General features: G+C 44.5%; 1 protein-coding gene across 3 annotated transcripts in view; it reads left to right on the plus strand.

The window, feature by feature from the left end:
• The window catches only part of LOC128771588 (beta-1,3-galactosyltransferase 1-like), a 108,096-nt gene that overhangs the window by 78,387 nt on the left and 14,190 nt on the right, over nt 1–15,519 (plus strand). The window contains exon 1 of one of the 3 annotated variants that reach the window (XM_053887060.1): nt 167–252. The exons of the other annotated variants lie outside the window; for them this stretch is intronic. The gene's annotated coding sequence lies outside the window, so the exon portion shown is untranslated. Of the gene's footprint in view, nt 1–166; nt 253–15,519 lie in introns of those variants that run through there. 3 annotated transcript variants of the gene reach the window in all.

The following is a 15,519-nucleotide window of genomic DNA, read 5'->3' on the forward strand; positions in this document are numbered from 1 at the left end:
TCTGCTTTTATGTTGCTGTTAAGCTAGCTGTTGTTATGCTGTGTATTTTTTATGCCTGGTTTGTTTTATGTGACTTAATAAACTCAATGCTTTGTGTGCATAGAAGTACAAAGTGATGCAGTGTAGCATCTGTGGACGTTTCACCTCAGGCTGAGAGGATATACAGCTGCAGACAGATGCCGCTAATGTACCCCACCTGAATTCTCTGCTGGCCCTAAAACAACAACAGAAGCTTCACGTAAAGATTCGCAGGTGAAGCACCACTAGACAGAAATACTCCCTGCTTCAGTAGCTGAAAACATAGTTGGTGCCCTGCTTCCTCAGATTTTTCATGTATAGTGCCCCTAAATAAAGCATATTTTGATAATTTCATATTCTTTTTTTCCACTCATGTAGTGCATCACTTTAATGTAAAATATTCTCTTTTACCCAGTTATTTTTCAAGAAAACCAGTGGCATTTAATACTTAGTCCTTTTACATTGGTGATGAGTAGATGAAGTATCATGATACAGTGTTGCAGTGTTGATGAAACAGTGTCCAAATTTTCATAGGCCACTAGATGGCGCTCTTGGTTTAGAAATGTGAGGTCTCATTGAAAGGAAGTCCAATCTAATCTAAATGCAGTGGCACCTCGGTTCTCGACCACAATCCGTTCCAGATGGCCGTTCAAGAAGTGATTTGTTTGAAATCCCATTTTTCCCATTACAATGAATGGAAAAAGAAATAATGCGTTCCAAGCCTTAAAATAGTCTTTTGTAGGAGTGAATGTAGAGTGTCTGCTGCAGGTGCGCTGTTCCTCTATGTGTGTGGCCGCTGCATGTGGGAGGGGTTGCCGAGTGAGTGACGTCTCTCCAGAAGTGAAGAGGTGCCCGGTGTGTGTCCAGCTCTGAATGTGCGCTTCTGTGCAGTTTGGCTGTGACAAAGTCATAAACCAAGTAACGCTCTGTCCCAGACTCGCCTCATCCCTGTCCCAGCTCCAGCCCACAACAGGACATCAAACTCTGGAGTGAGTGCTCCAGCCTCGGAGCGAGCACCTCCCCTGTGACACTCTACCACGGTCCAGTGTGGAGACAGGAAAGGTTTCACACCTCAATATGAAGAAAAAACAGTCAGTAAATGTAGCTAACAGGACATGTCTGCATACAGAGGCTGTGTTATACACAATAACAAAGCGTGTCGTGGCGCAGTTGATCGGTCCCTGCACGTTATGTCTTTTCCGACTTTTTTCGGGGGCCTTCGAGTTCTGGATTTTTGTTCGAAATCCGAAGAAAAAAAAATCTTAAAATTTTGGTTCAAACTCCGGTTTGTTTGAATTCCGGGACATTCGAAAACCAAGGTACCACTGTAGTTGTTGAAACCCTCCATGCATTTATTTGCGTGGACCTTTTGAGGACCCTGTACTGCCATTTTCACTGCTGTACACATAAAGATGGAAATCATGGTTTCTCTCCATGTTTGTCAGTGAAAGAAGGCATAATTCTCTGGCCAGTTCTTCCTAGCTCCGCTGTAATTCTCTACACCGATTGAATCTCAATGGGACTCCTTAAGGCAGGTCTTTAAATAACAATTGAATCAGCACAATGATATTTAATTGCTGATATGAAATATGTGACAGTTAAATCATTTTGGTTGCGACATGCTGTGCAGTGGAACAGAGTCTGGAGTTACATCTAAATCAACGTCTGTGTAGTTCAGTTCAGGCAGATGAATACACACTGCAGAGTGCAGTGGCCCAAACTGATACGAAAGTTACTGTACTTTCTTTTGCTGTCGACTGTTTTGAGAGAGGTTCTGGTTCACTTCTGACTGTAGAGTCAGTGAGTGCGTCAATTGCCCCACAAGTGTACAGCTGCTGTTATGCAAGAGTCAAGTTGCACAAGGACAGAAAGAGAAACATGACTTAGTGGAGACAAAAGAGGTCAGCAGTTATGGTTTCGGTCTCAAGCTCATGTGTGAGTCTTCTGGCGGCATCCTCCTCTCCCTGACTCAGAAGATGAGAGTCGTATTATTTTAGTGAGTTTGAAACAGAACATATTTGGAAACTCAATTACATACCGCCAACATCGTAATGAATGCTGTAACATTATTTCACCCCCAAGAGAAGCTCCAAGTCTCTTCCCTCCAGATTCAATTGTCGTCTATAATTGGCCGTATGGCTTTATACTATCGTGGCAATCATTTTAGGGAGCCTTTTTATTTTGCCATTAGTCTGACAGTGGGGTTCAAAAATTCACTGCACAATGTCGATGTTTCAAAATAACGTCTTTAATGGGCTGGCCCAACAGCTTGCACCTGAAAAACAGGCTGATGATTTAATTCCCCCCTGAAACATGCTCACCATATTGAGTCCTCCATTAATTTGTCCTGAAAATATGAATGCCAAATTACTGCGCTGCTATAACTCGGCGCTGCTACCTTTGTGTGGCGTTGAGGCTCTATTTGCTGAGCGGACAGTTGTCTGTTAACATTCAGAGAGAGCTGAGGCAGAAGGAGTTAAGAATCAAACTGCGGGTTGTTGTTGTTGTTCTCAATTCAACAGCAGAATCAGCATCATATTTGAAAACAATCACATGACCTTCACCGAACAAAAGATGGTTTCATGGGTGGATGGTAGTGATGAGGCTTCATGAAACAGTGTCCTTATTTTCTGAGTGTGATGGCAAACACAAGTTTATTTTCGCGTCGTGTATGGGGTCATCTGCTCTTTTTAAAACATTGTCTTTCCGAAACACACAAATGTGTATTGAGGAGCCGCACAAAAAAAATTGGTTCTGACATGAAGCACTGAAATGCAGGACTTCAAGTTGTTATATTGGCTCGCAATCTCCAGTCACAGACACACAAAAACGACACTTGTCTCAGCCATCATCTCAGCGCTGTCCACTGGGCAGAGCCATGGACCCACTGCCCGTCAGCCTCACTTCCAATGGAACGATCCTCACTATCTCCCCAGCTTTGATTCTCCAGTCCATGTTATTTATTTATTTCACACTTCCATGATTACCAAGTTGTTGTTTTCTTTTACAAGGATGTGGATTTGAAGACTCAGCACTTGGCAACATAAACGTTCAGTCACAGCTATTGACTAAGACCAGCTATGAAAACCACTCCAGATATATGAGGCTCATTTATTCTATGGGGTAGTAAGGTTAATGCTTATTGAGTTTAGGGTTGGCCTATTAAACCCCTCCCGTCCTTAACGTTTAATGCCTCTTTCCAAATGGCCTCGTTTCTTGACGCCGTCTCTTTTTGTCTTAACTCAATATCTCTTCAAATGCTACCCCTCTTAAGCTCCGGCCTGCTGCTAGCAAGAAGCCAAGGCTCTTGTGCAGAGATCCAGACGCCCGGCTGGAGGTAGAGCAAACCTGAGTCAAAGCCAGTTAACCTTGTCCACCTCTCTGCTCCGAACCTCAAATATTCAGCAGGTAAAAAGAAGCTGCTGCAGACAGATTCCAGTGGTTTCTTTTGTTTCTTGACACAGGCTTGGTTGTCGAGTGTCGGCAACGAAGCCATCACTGTGGTGATGCTGTCATGGGCCACGCTTTGGCATCACGTTTTTGAAGTCATTGATGCTCACACGCGAAACATCCATACACAAGACATATCACACGTGTCCGCCCACATTTATCTCCGACCTTCCTGGCTCTCCCTGCGCGCGCACACACACACACACACACACACACACACACACACACACACACACACACACACACACACACACAGCAAGAGAGTGGGCTGACTCTTTCGTACAAATGCTGCTGCGATGGATTTGCAATAAACGAAGATGTGTAGCTCATTTTGAGTGTTTGAATGAGGAATATGAATAATGTAAATATGTTAATTCCAAATTTATAGATGGGCACCGTATATCCATTGCGGTTAGCGCTGTCACATCAGCAAGAGTTTCAGGTCGCACAAGTTTGTGATTAGAATTTCTGCTTGAAAATGATGGAGCTGTCTTGGATTGATTTTCTTCTTCATTTACATACTTCTTCCTGTGCACATTCAGCCACTCATCCACAGTGGAGCACGCTGGCGTGGTTATAAACGCAGCCCAGAATATTTGCCCTCTTCTTCATGAATTTGATTCTCAGCGGTTGCGACGTGTGGAATAATTTATTTACCAGCGGCGCACTGAGAAGCGTGGCCTCTGACCACACCACCTGCAGGCTGGAGATGGCTTCACCTGGGTCTGAGGCAGCCGAATGCTGAGTTATCACAGCATCCACGCACATCACAGGGCCTGCTGTGATTATGGCTGGATAGACGTGTGTGTGTGTGTGTGTGGAAAGTGTGTCAGCTTTATTAATATTTATCGTCCTCCTCCAATGTCCTCTGGCCACCACTCGTCTGTATTTTCATGACTTATTTATACGTCTTAGCTCTCCCTCTCATGTACCTTGTTCAACTCATCTCTCGCAAATGCTTCATCCAAATATTAGTAACTGGTTTGATGGAACTGGTTGCTTTGGATAAAGGCACAGATCATGTTTGATGCATGCATGAATCGCTTGGAGGAGCCCTCTTCAAGCTGAAAGCTTGTGGCGCACAACACGCAGAGCACTGTGACCAGAGTCTAGGAGAATGGAGTTTTTATTTGGAAAATTGTTTCCACGTGCTAAGAACATTAGCATTACTATTGCTATATGTTCCGATTTTGCTGAAATGTCCACGTATTTGACCATCCGCGTGCATGGTTTGAATGACCCTCGGTCTGTTTCATAGTGTAGAAATCCGGAAGTGGACGCTTGTGTCTTGAGCGGAATTGAATGTGAGACAATCTCTTAATGTCAGGTTTAGTTTTAAAGCCACGGCAGAATGATTTGGAGGGCTGGATTTGGCCCCTGGGCCTTGAGTTTGACATGTCTTCACTGACTTTTGCAAGTTGAATGGTACCAAGATGCCAACCACTTCCCTCCACCAGTGACTGTGTGTCGTGTGTGTAGGTCGTCGTGTGCGCGCTGTTCTTCATACCCTTCAGCGAGAAGAGTGTTATTCACAGGAAGGAGTGCTGAAGCTGCATGTCCTCAGCCCAGGCTGCCATCAGCTCCATCCAGGGTGTGTTTGTGCCTATGTGTTAAGTATATGCGAGTGTGCGGCCGATTAGCAGGGAGACAAGTTAATTACCACTGAAGCGGTCGTCTGATATCTGCTTAGCTCCCGAGTTTAAGTGGCCGTGGGTTCTGCTGATAGTCAAAGGAGAGCTCTTCTCTTTCAGGTAGAGCTGTGTTCACCATCTCTGCCTTATTGTTCGCCCCCGCCGTATTAGCCAGGGTTGCCTCTTGCCTCCTGTAGCTGTGGCCCCGCTGTGACCTGCTGAAAGGGAAGAAGTTGAAGCTAATGGCACTTCTTCAGCGAGGGTTAACATATTTAGCATGTCAGGCTGCAGAACTGAAAGATCCTATCTGGGGAGAAAACCCTGTTGACCTACCACAAACACCTGCTGGCTCAGATATTAATCGGCATCTACTGTGTGTGTCTAGCCAATGAATCGCGTGTCTCCCGTCCTAAAGCCAGGCGTGAACATGCTTCCTCCGGTGTGTGTTTGCCATCTGTGAGTTCTTCTTTTGTATCGCCCTGGCCCGGAAATGTGTGCGTTATCAGGAAAGGTGTCTGTGCCCCGAGATATGAAAAGACAAGCTCAGCCTGTTCCGTGCTGTACCTGTCAGCTCGGAGTGGGAGATGGTGTTCCTGATAACTCCTCACCTTTAATAGTCTCCGCAGCGAGAGCAGAGAACAATGCCAAACAGTCAGCGGCTCTGTTTGACCAAGTGCTCAACCCCATCACTGTCACCTCGGTCCACATGTTTGCCTTTCCATATTTGCTCATTGTATGTCATATGTGCAAAGTGTGTGTAAAGTGTTTGCATCTGAGTGGTTTGGTCCTGGCGACTATTTGCTCTGGTTGGAGCAGGAGCGCAAATGATCTTATAAATGTTTCAGATTCAGACAGTTTGGAGATAGTGTTCAAATATTAGTAAAACCTTCTGGAGGGCATAAATGGCCAAAGAAAATGAAATGATTTGGTCATTTTGCCAATATTTGTTCACGAGATAATGGCATGTGACAATAGCTGGTGTTTGAGAATAAAAGCGTGTCACATGTGTGTTTGATCTGTTGAGCAGGAGACGCCCATGAGCTCAGCTTCCCAACTGTTTACCAGAGATCAGATCATGACGTTGAGTCTGGCCACTGTCGTGATGTGGGGAGAAATAGATTCACTGCAGAAAAAGTGTGAGATATTTGAGATTATTTTTTCCCCAGCCAGCCCGAGATTGAATATTATTGACAGCCTGTCTGTATTTAGTGGTAGTCCATGTGCAGTTGTAACATCAAATTGAGCAGCCACAGGATCAGGTCTGGCCTCGGCACCAAGTGCTCTTGTTTAAATATTTAAAGATGGTTGTCCAAGTGAATCCAAGTCAGTAATAAGATCCCTCTATCACACACTTGGAGCTCCTCTTCCCACCTCTAGACCCTCTTGGCAGAACCACAGGTCTGCATGCATAACATGAAATGAAAAGACTCCCTGAGACTCGAGATGGTGGCGTTTAAATCCTGGGCTGAAGCGGGAATGTTCAAAGAGAATAGCCAGATTGGAACGCAAGGGTATCAGTGGGAATATTAATGTCTCTCGTCACTTTAATATTTCCAGTTCAAAAACAGAAATTGACACTCCTGAGGATGTCTGTCGCCCACCCTGCTTGTTTCCACGTGCGGTGATGTATGTTGGCGCTCAGGCCTGCGTGTGGTTGATTCTGTGATGGATGTTCTTGTCGGCAGGATATTACACTCACATAATGTCATGGAAGCCTGATTCATCGCCTGCAGACGGTGAAACAAAAGGAAAATAGAATCACCCGGCCAGAGCGTCCTGGGATGGATCAATACAAGGGAATTTACAAGCTCATCAGAGACGTATGGGCGCCGCCGTTGCTTGTAGAGACATTCACAGGTTCTAGGTCAATATTGGAGCGAAAGGGGAGAGAATGGAAGCACAGAGGGGGAGGACAGCGGGGCTGTTACTCAAAGGAATAAATGGACAAGTATTGAGCTGCGTCTCTGTCTTATTATTGCCGTCAAAAGACACAGTCTCCCAGATAATTTAGCAGAAGACTGACTTCAAAGCGTGGTCCGGTATATTTTCAAAACATGCTATTAGAGGGCGTCGGCATTGTAGCTGGCCACAGTCTGTAGTTGGTTCATACAAAGCAGGACAGGGAAGAGATGCGGGGGGGCATTGCTGAAGAGCGGCAAGTGTGTGCTCAGCAGAACTGTGCCCTGGATAATGTAAGTGTAAGGAGAAGCGAACAGTGACTTGCCCCGGGCGCCTTTGCTCTCGAGTGACTACAGCTGCAACATTTCATCTGCGCCGCAAGCCTCCACCAACAGATCTAACATCACTTCTTGTTCCCATTACTGCCTTGAAGACTGTAGTTGTTCTGAGCCTTTAGAATGAACATATTTGGAAAAACTTGGAGCTTAAATAATGACACTGAAATTGTATTTTTTTTTTTTTTTATTTTGGTTCCATCTCACCACATTTGCAAAGTTTCCCTGAGTAACACTAGATAGTTGAAGTCATTACGATAGTGAACGATGAAAGACTCCAGACTCCCAGTTCAAGCTTTATCTCATAACATTTACACCCTGGACACCAACGCTCTGACACTGGTTTTCTGTCTGTGTGACATCTTTTTTCCCAGACCAAAATTCATATTGTTCTCATAGATAGGAGAGTGTCATTGCTGCTCCTGCTTGATATTGAACATCTCATAGTATGGAAAATGTCATCACTATATCAGATTACAAAAAGTTGTCAATCGATTTTATAGAAATCAACTGAAAATAATATAATAATCATAAATAGCATCAACGTTGTTTATCGACTTGACACATTAAAATATGATGCACATTACTCAGGGGACGGTGTACTAATGTAAAGCAATAATTCTCATTTGAGAAGTAAGGAAATATATATTGACGACCACACGGCGGCTACTGAAATTTTACCAGGACTGAAATTTACTGCAATAATGGACATCATTTTGCGTAATTTTGGTATTTTAATAAAAGCGAAAGTAAGTATTTTTCTTCTGTTCTGTCTGCGCTGGCAGGTGCCAGTGTGCATTCCCCTTTAAGACGGGGCAGCGTGAGTAGTCACGAGTAATAGGACAACAGTTAAGATATTTACATCACAAAATTGAAATATCATTTCCCCCATTCGTCATGCGACGACAGTGATCGTCGCTTTTTCGCTCTCCTTTCACAGCAGAGCTTAAACACCGGCAAACCACAAACCTTGTTTCTTGCTGCCACTGATCGACAGCTGCTGCCAGCCTGACAAACAGCTTTTGTTTACATCTATAGAAGGCACCACAAACAACGTTCTGCTCCACAGAGCAACCAATGAAACACATGTTCCATTTATGCTGCAAATGTTTATTTTCAGACCCAAATCAAACAATAACTGCAGACATGTATACCACGGACTCATATAAGGACCCACGTGATGATGCTAATCGCGGACGAAACACTATGTGCTAACCAAATAGCGCTGTGTCTAAGGTCAGCTAAGAATATATTTCAGTATGAAACAGAAGTTGCGTGTTCCCTTAGCATGCTTTCGTTTGATGAAAGTAGGTTTGTCCCCAGTGGCCACTGAAGGAAGAAATGCTAATTTTTGTTTAATGGGTATTTTTTCCCCGACACCTACAGTGGTACCCCGGACCTCGAACAAATCGGAGGTCGATTTTTTTGCTTCAGATTTCGAACAAAAATCCAGAACTCCAACGCCCCCTAAAAAAGCCGGAAAAACCGGACCGACCAGCTGACCCACGACGCGCTAATTCTTATTCTTATTCTGTATAAAGCAGCCTCTGTATGCAGACGTGTCCCGTTAGCTCCATTTATATATATAAAAAAATATTAAATATTCATATTGAGGTGTAAAACCTTCCCTGTCTCCGCACTGGACCGTGGTAGAGTGTCACAGGGGAGGCGCTCGCTCTCCACACCTCCAAGGCTGGAGCCCTCACTCCAGGGTTTGATGTCCTGTTGTGGGCTGGAGCTGGGACAGGGATGATGCGAGTCTGGGACAGAGCGTTACTTGGTTTATGACTTTGTCACAGCCAAACTGCACAGAAGCGCACATTCAGAGCTGGACACGCACCGGGCACCTCTTCACTTCTGGAGAGACGTCACTCACTCGGCAACCCCTCCCACATGCAGCGGCCACACACATAGAGGAACAGCGCACCTGCAGCAGACACTCTACATTCACTCCTACAAAAGCCTGTTTTAAGGCTTGCTACGCATTATTGCTTTTTCCATTCATTGCAATGGGAAAAATCGATTCAGATTTCCAACAAATTGCTTCTCGATCGGCCGTCTGGAACAGATTGTGGTTGAGAACTGAAGTACCACTGTGTTTTCTAATTTCAAACTTGCCAGTAACATCAATGACGTCAGTCGCACTTCTTACAACCATCATTTCTTTGTTCTCTAACAGATGTTGCTAGACAACCGTATGAATGGTTTGATACTGACAGTTCATCCATCGGTCTATTTGAGTATTCAATTCCCTCCTCTTTCACATTTGCTTTCTGCTTTTGACAAGCTCTGCACTGTCCTCGGCGCCAACCTGGAATTGTTCTAGTCCTGCTCAGGCTTCAATCGATGCTTTGAAAAGGACTCAATGAGATTCGGTGTTTGGATGAATCAGAATGGATGTCTGCAGTACTGGGGTTAAATAATCACGGTAATAAAACTGAACTTAATTCAGGGTTGTGCAAGCCCTGTCAGGCATTAATCCTGACATAATATTTAGCTTTGTATTCTTCACAGGCCTGGGGAATTATCATAATTCCAGCGTCTTCACAGAAAAAACGTCCCCACTTACCCTGCTGCAGCACCGGAGCTTGAATTTAGTATAACAGCAATGTCACCCAGACACTGGAATGTATAACCTACATGAATCAAGTTGTCATTTTCAATTTATGAGGGAGGTTTGCATTCAGAACACGCTCCAAAACAGTGTGGGGAAGTTGGCCCGAGTTGTTTGCGCTAAAAGCCTCTCAGAACCGCGAGGCATCAGCCAACACTGTCTGTGACATAACAAAGCAAAACCAAATGCACCTGAGTGTCTGGTGGAAACTCCACTGCCTTTGCTTTTAGAAAGCACTTGATGTGGGAGGATGCTCCAGCTGCCGACTTCCACGACCCAGTGGAACTAACTGGGGTTGCAGAGCTGCTGCTCTCCCTCTCTTTCTTCCCCCTATCCCTCCTCCTCCACCATCCCTGAACCTCTACCGGTGTTAATCTTGCCCTTTATTCAATTCAGTCTCGTGGCGTGTCAAAGTTGGTTCCTAGTCTTTGTCACATTAAGTCATTCACACTCCATTTTTGGTCATTCATGTTTGAGTTGCCACTTTAAGTTAAGTCTTAGTCAAAACATTTTATGTCTTTTTCTTTTTTTTCCAAAGATATTTTTTCTTTATTCATTCCAATTGATTTCAGTTCCTCAGCTAAAATATTGATTAAAAATGCCTGGAATAAGTGGAATACCATTACACATTTACAAATCATGCACTTGTCCAGACTCTTTAGATCCGCTAGAAACATAATAAAAAAATGATGTTGAATAAAATATGACTCTTACAGCTAGACTCATCATATAAAATCCACCTGCATGCAGCAAGAGGATATGTAACCTGACTTAAGGTAGAAGAACTGCTGGCTTAAACACCACAGGTTAAAAATGTATTGATGCTGGACAATGCTGGACAGTAGTAAAGTTCCAGATCCGGATCCCAACAGCGCCTACTGTCCATGCTCTGCCTTAATTTTCTACGTATTTCTGCACCCAAATCTTAGGCATATGGATCAAACGGAGCAGTACCACAGGAAACCATGGGGGGGCCATGTTGCTGTTGCTGTCCGACACATAGCTCTAATGAGACACGAGGAAGACATAACAATGGCGGAAATTCTCCGTCCTCCAGTGGCAATATATTTAACAGCTACCACCTCCTTCTACAATGCTGCCTCCTTTTCCTCTTTTGTGCAAGAGGTACACTATCCCTACCTTTTTCAGAGTTGCCATGTTGGTTTTGGAGTTTGTTGTTGTCATAAACGTTTGACTATGGGCTGCTCCCCCTGGTGGATATATTGGCGAACAATAAAATACCTATGTAAAGAACGAATGGAAGCTTGTGAGGGTAACATCGTTTGAAACAGACGGGTACCATTTTGTTCATAAAGGCGTCAAGAATGGGCCTTTAGTCATAAGGAAGAGAGTTGTTGACACAAAAGAAGTGGTAGATGGTAGTTCGTAGCAGCCAGGAGGGAGTTGCTGCCGCATTACACAAACTGACAGGGCGCCTGGACTTGCACCTATGCTGCTTTCGTGGTTAGGAGGGGATATATCCTCTGGATCCTCTTTGTGCTGTTTGCACCTACACAAACATCTTTTCAGGCCTCGCAGGCAGTTGGAGAATGTCATCGTGTGACGGCTACAACACAGTTGTCAAGATTTTTCCCAGAGATGCTTCCCCTGCAGGAAAACATGGCATGGTTTTGAAAAAGTTTCAGCTTGTGTGTTTAGCAGACATCGATTTTCGAGGATGGAGTTAGGCAGTTTGACATGAACCCCTTCTAAGTGTGATTCTGCGAGCACTGTGGTTACATTACAAATATTTGCTTGCCAGAGCATTTTGCCAAGAAAAGGAAATCATATTATACAGAAAACTACTGTCTATGCACCCTGACCCACAGGCTTGTTCCAAAGTCGTCTGAGTGGCATCCTCTTCTTTCACTTTAGCTGTTAGCTGTAATGCTAAATTGATGCGAGGCTGAGCTTGTCGATTGATTGTGTCTTGTATATTTCACTTGTGTGGCAAATCTTATAGACAGCATGTCCTCTGTCTTTCTACCCTTTAAATGCCGTGGGTTCCCATCCTGTCTCTGGAGACTCTGCCATCATTCTGATCCTTTCCAACCTAACCTTGAATGCTCGCAGGATCATGTCGTCTATCACAAGAAGCTGAAGCAGAAAGTTGCACTGCAGATTGCTTACTGCTAACTAACAGTTCTAATCTTTGAAACAACTCCAAAGCACAACCATGTCCTAGTATTTATTCATTAAACACTACTAAATTGGACTTGAATTGTCGACACATGAGTGTGCGGTATTTTAGTGTATTGCGATGTTACTTCAAATATACACACGCAAGTGAAGAGGTGCCCGGTGCGTGTCCAGCTCTGAATGTGCCCCTCTGTGCAGTTTGGCTGTGACAAAGTCATAAACCAAGTAACGCTCTGTCCCAGACTCGCCTCATCCCTGTCCCAGCTCCAGCCCACAACAGGACATCAAACCCTGGAGTGAGCGCTCCAGCCTCGGAGGTGTCGAGAGCACCTCCCCTGTGACACTCTACCACGGTCCAGTGCGGAGACAGGAAAGGTTTTACACCTCAATATGAAGAAAAAACAGTCTGTAAATGTAGCTAACGGAACACGTCTGCATACAGAGGCTGCGTTATACACAATAACAAAGCGCGTTGTGGGTCACCTGATCAGTCCACGCACGTTATGTCTTTTCCGACTTTTTTCAGGGACGTTCAAATACTGGATTTTCGTTCTAAATCCGGAGCAAAAAAAATCTCAAAATTTTTGTTCGAACTCCGATTTGTTTGAAGTCCGGGACATTTGAAAACCGAGGTACCACTGTATATGTATATATGGTACTGTGATATTGTAAAAGTTGAATAACATGAAACAGAACGAGAAAATACCTTAACTTTACATGAGACAGCAGAGCTAGTTAAATGTCCCCTGCTCAAGCTAGGAATAAAATAGCTCTGGTGTCAGCTGGTTCAGACGCATCTGAATGGTGAGCATCAGACAGAATTTGACATTAGATTTGACCTGTTGGTAGGCAACAATGGAAAATGTGTATTTTTGATGTTTGGCTGATGAAACAAATGAATCCATCTCATTCATTTCTCCAATGATGAAACTCATGTTTCTCAGTTGGAAAACGTGTTGAGATTTGTCAATCATGTCCGCTGCCGCCTGGCTGGCTGCGCTTCCATTGATGTGAAATGCACCATTATGAGCTCATTAACATCAAATGGATGCTTTATTTATTGGTTGGGTTTTTTTTTTTGTTTTCGTTTCTCTCGTGTGGCCTTCACCAACTGATTAGTCTGCTTAGCTGGATGTGTTTGACTCTCAATTATTGAGTCCTCTGTGACCAGAGTTTAATTAATACATTTTTTTTGTACTTTTTCACCTAGCAGCCCTCTTTTGCAGCTGAACCCCCTGCCTCAGCATGAACCGCTCGTATTTAGCCTGTAATTAAAGTGTAATTCCACGTGTACTTTGGTGTTTCATGCATTTCCAGCACGAAGGAACCAGAGACTGTAGTCATAAGCAGGGTTCCACATAACTCACTGGCCTGGGGCCAGTCAAGTACATGCAGGGCAAGTTGGTTGTCTAGTCACTGGTCTGTCCTGGAAATACATCATAAGGAAACGTTCTTGTCATGTGCATGCTCGCGTGTTTCATTCCCTCGTCTCCAGAATCAGAATGGGAATCAGAATAGAATTTATTGCCATGGCCAGTGGGGGTTCCACCAACTAGGAAAGTGCTTCAAAATAAAGTGCTAATAAAATAAGCCACAAACAACAAGGTTGATCACATATTCAACAGTCTGACGGCAGAGAGGAAGAAGCTTTTCCTGCGACGGGAGGTTCTGGTCTGGATGGACCGTAGCCTCCTGCCAGAGGGAAGAGGAACAAACAGTTGACACCCGCTGACACAGAAGGTTCACTCTGCACCAGTCCCAGACCTGAAGGCACATTTGCTACACAGAGCCGATGAACATAGTGAACCCTCCTGTTGTTCATCTCATCGTCTTCCAACCAAAGCACAGCGTAAGTGAGACTCGGGGACAGAGAGGGGTTCAATACCTTCACTGGCCGCAGTCGTGGAAAAGAAATGTTACACTGCACACTGCTGTTGAAGTCATAATTCAACATTTCTTTCGGTAGAAATTCCAAATCTGGCCTACAAAGGTTACAAGACAGCCTCTCCAAGTTATGTTCCAAGTATATAATAACCTCCTGCTCAGGTTGGGTTTGTTCTCGCCTGACAGTTATTAGGTTGCCATGCCCGGGAGGGGATTTAAAGTTTGGAGAGTCTCACAGTAGAGTGAGGTAGTGGGTGACCCTTCCACGCCTACACGTTTGAGAAACAAACTAGTTCAGTGCTCCTGAAACTTTTAAGATGACGATGTTTCACTCTGATAGTGCAACCACATGATACGCCGGATGCAGTTTAGCTCCAACTCCGACACATTGTTATTTGCTGAGCCGTGAAACGGGAGCTCTCCTGCTCCCAATCTGTCGCAGAGTAATAAATGTCCTACATGTAAGAAATGTGTTCTCCCCGATGGACGACGGCATCACAGAGCGATTACTGTGTTGAGTTTATTCAGCCTGTGTGAGGATTGGTGTAACTAGTCGTGGAGACCCGCTGCAGTGATCAAGCCATTTATCGACGAGACACTGAATGTTTCCCCTGTAGCCTGTGACATCAGTTTTTTTTTTTTGCTTCTTCGTCGTAGCAAGTGTTGTGTGAGGATTTATTGCCCAGCATGGTCAACAACAGTGTAGCATCATGTGTGCAATTATTCTTGTTGGTTCTGTCGTTGCTTGCTTGTTCTATTTTTATATTATCTTTCTTATGATGATGCTCAGTGAGTAGTTTCCGGGCAGACATAGTGTAGTGAGTGCTTGTTTTGTTATGGAGCTCCTCACAAGGGCGGAGCCTGGCGGAAGTTTGGATGGGCGGAGTCTGAGAGGTGAAGGTGGGGAATGTTTGTGTGTGTGTGTGAGCAGCCAATCACAACAGTAACTGCCGATCTGTTCCACAGGGTCGAGATGTAGAGGGTCAGAAATATGCTGGAGAGAGATGGATCTGGTGGTCAGCCATGTTTGTTTATGTCCGCCCCCGTATTGTGTCCAGGTGACGCTGCACTAGTGAGTTCCGCTTTTTACTTCCGTCTATTCTACATTTCAGCCATGGGAATTTGGACGTTTATAAATGGATTCAGAATTGTTCACGTCCAAATCGCAACCCTTGGCGGCAACATTTGTTGGCAAATGTCAGTGTTAGGTGTCACACCTGACTTCATCTCAACACGGAGGGAGGGAATAAGATGCTGCAAATGCTGCGTACTGGGGTGGGTGAAATTCGTGTTACAGTCACGGTGAATGGACAATTGGAGCACCTCCTAGAACTCGTTGCGATTGTTGCGATCGCAACATCCCCATCTCCTGGACCGACCAACAAATTTTGCAGACTTTTTTTTAAGCATTTAAGAATGAACAATCTCACATGCAATCTTGTACAACAGCAGCAGAGAGAAGAGAGTGTATACGTCCTTGTTCTACCTGGCACTCTTTCACTTGTGATTTTACTCAGCACTTCAGGGAAGTGACTCTCCCCGTTATCTC

The sequence above is a fragment of the Synchiropus splendidus genome, chromosome 1 (assembly GCF_027744825.2).
Source record: "Synchiropus splendidus isolate RoL2022-P1 chromosome 1, RoL_Sspl_1.0, whole genome shotgun sequence".
NCBI classification, from domain to species: domain Eukaryota; kingdom Metazoa; phylum Chordata; class Actinopteri; order Syngnathiformes; family Callionymidae; genus Synchiropus; species Synchiropus splendidus.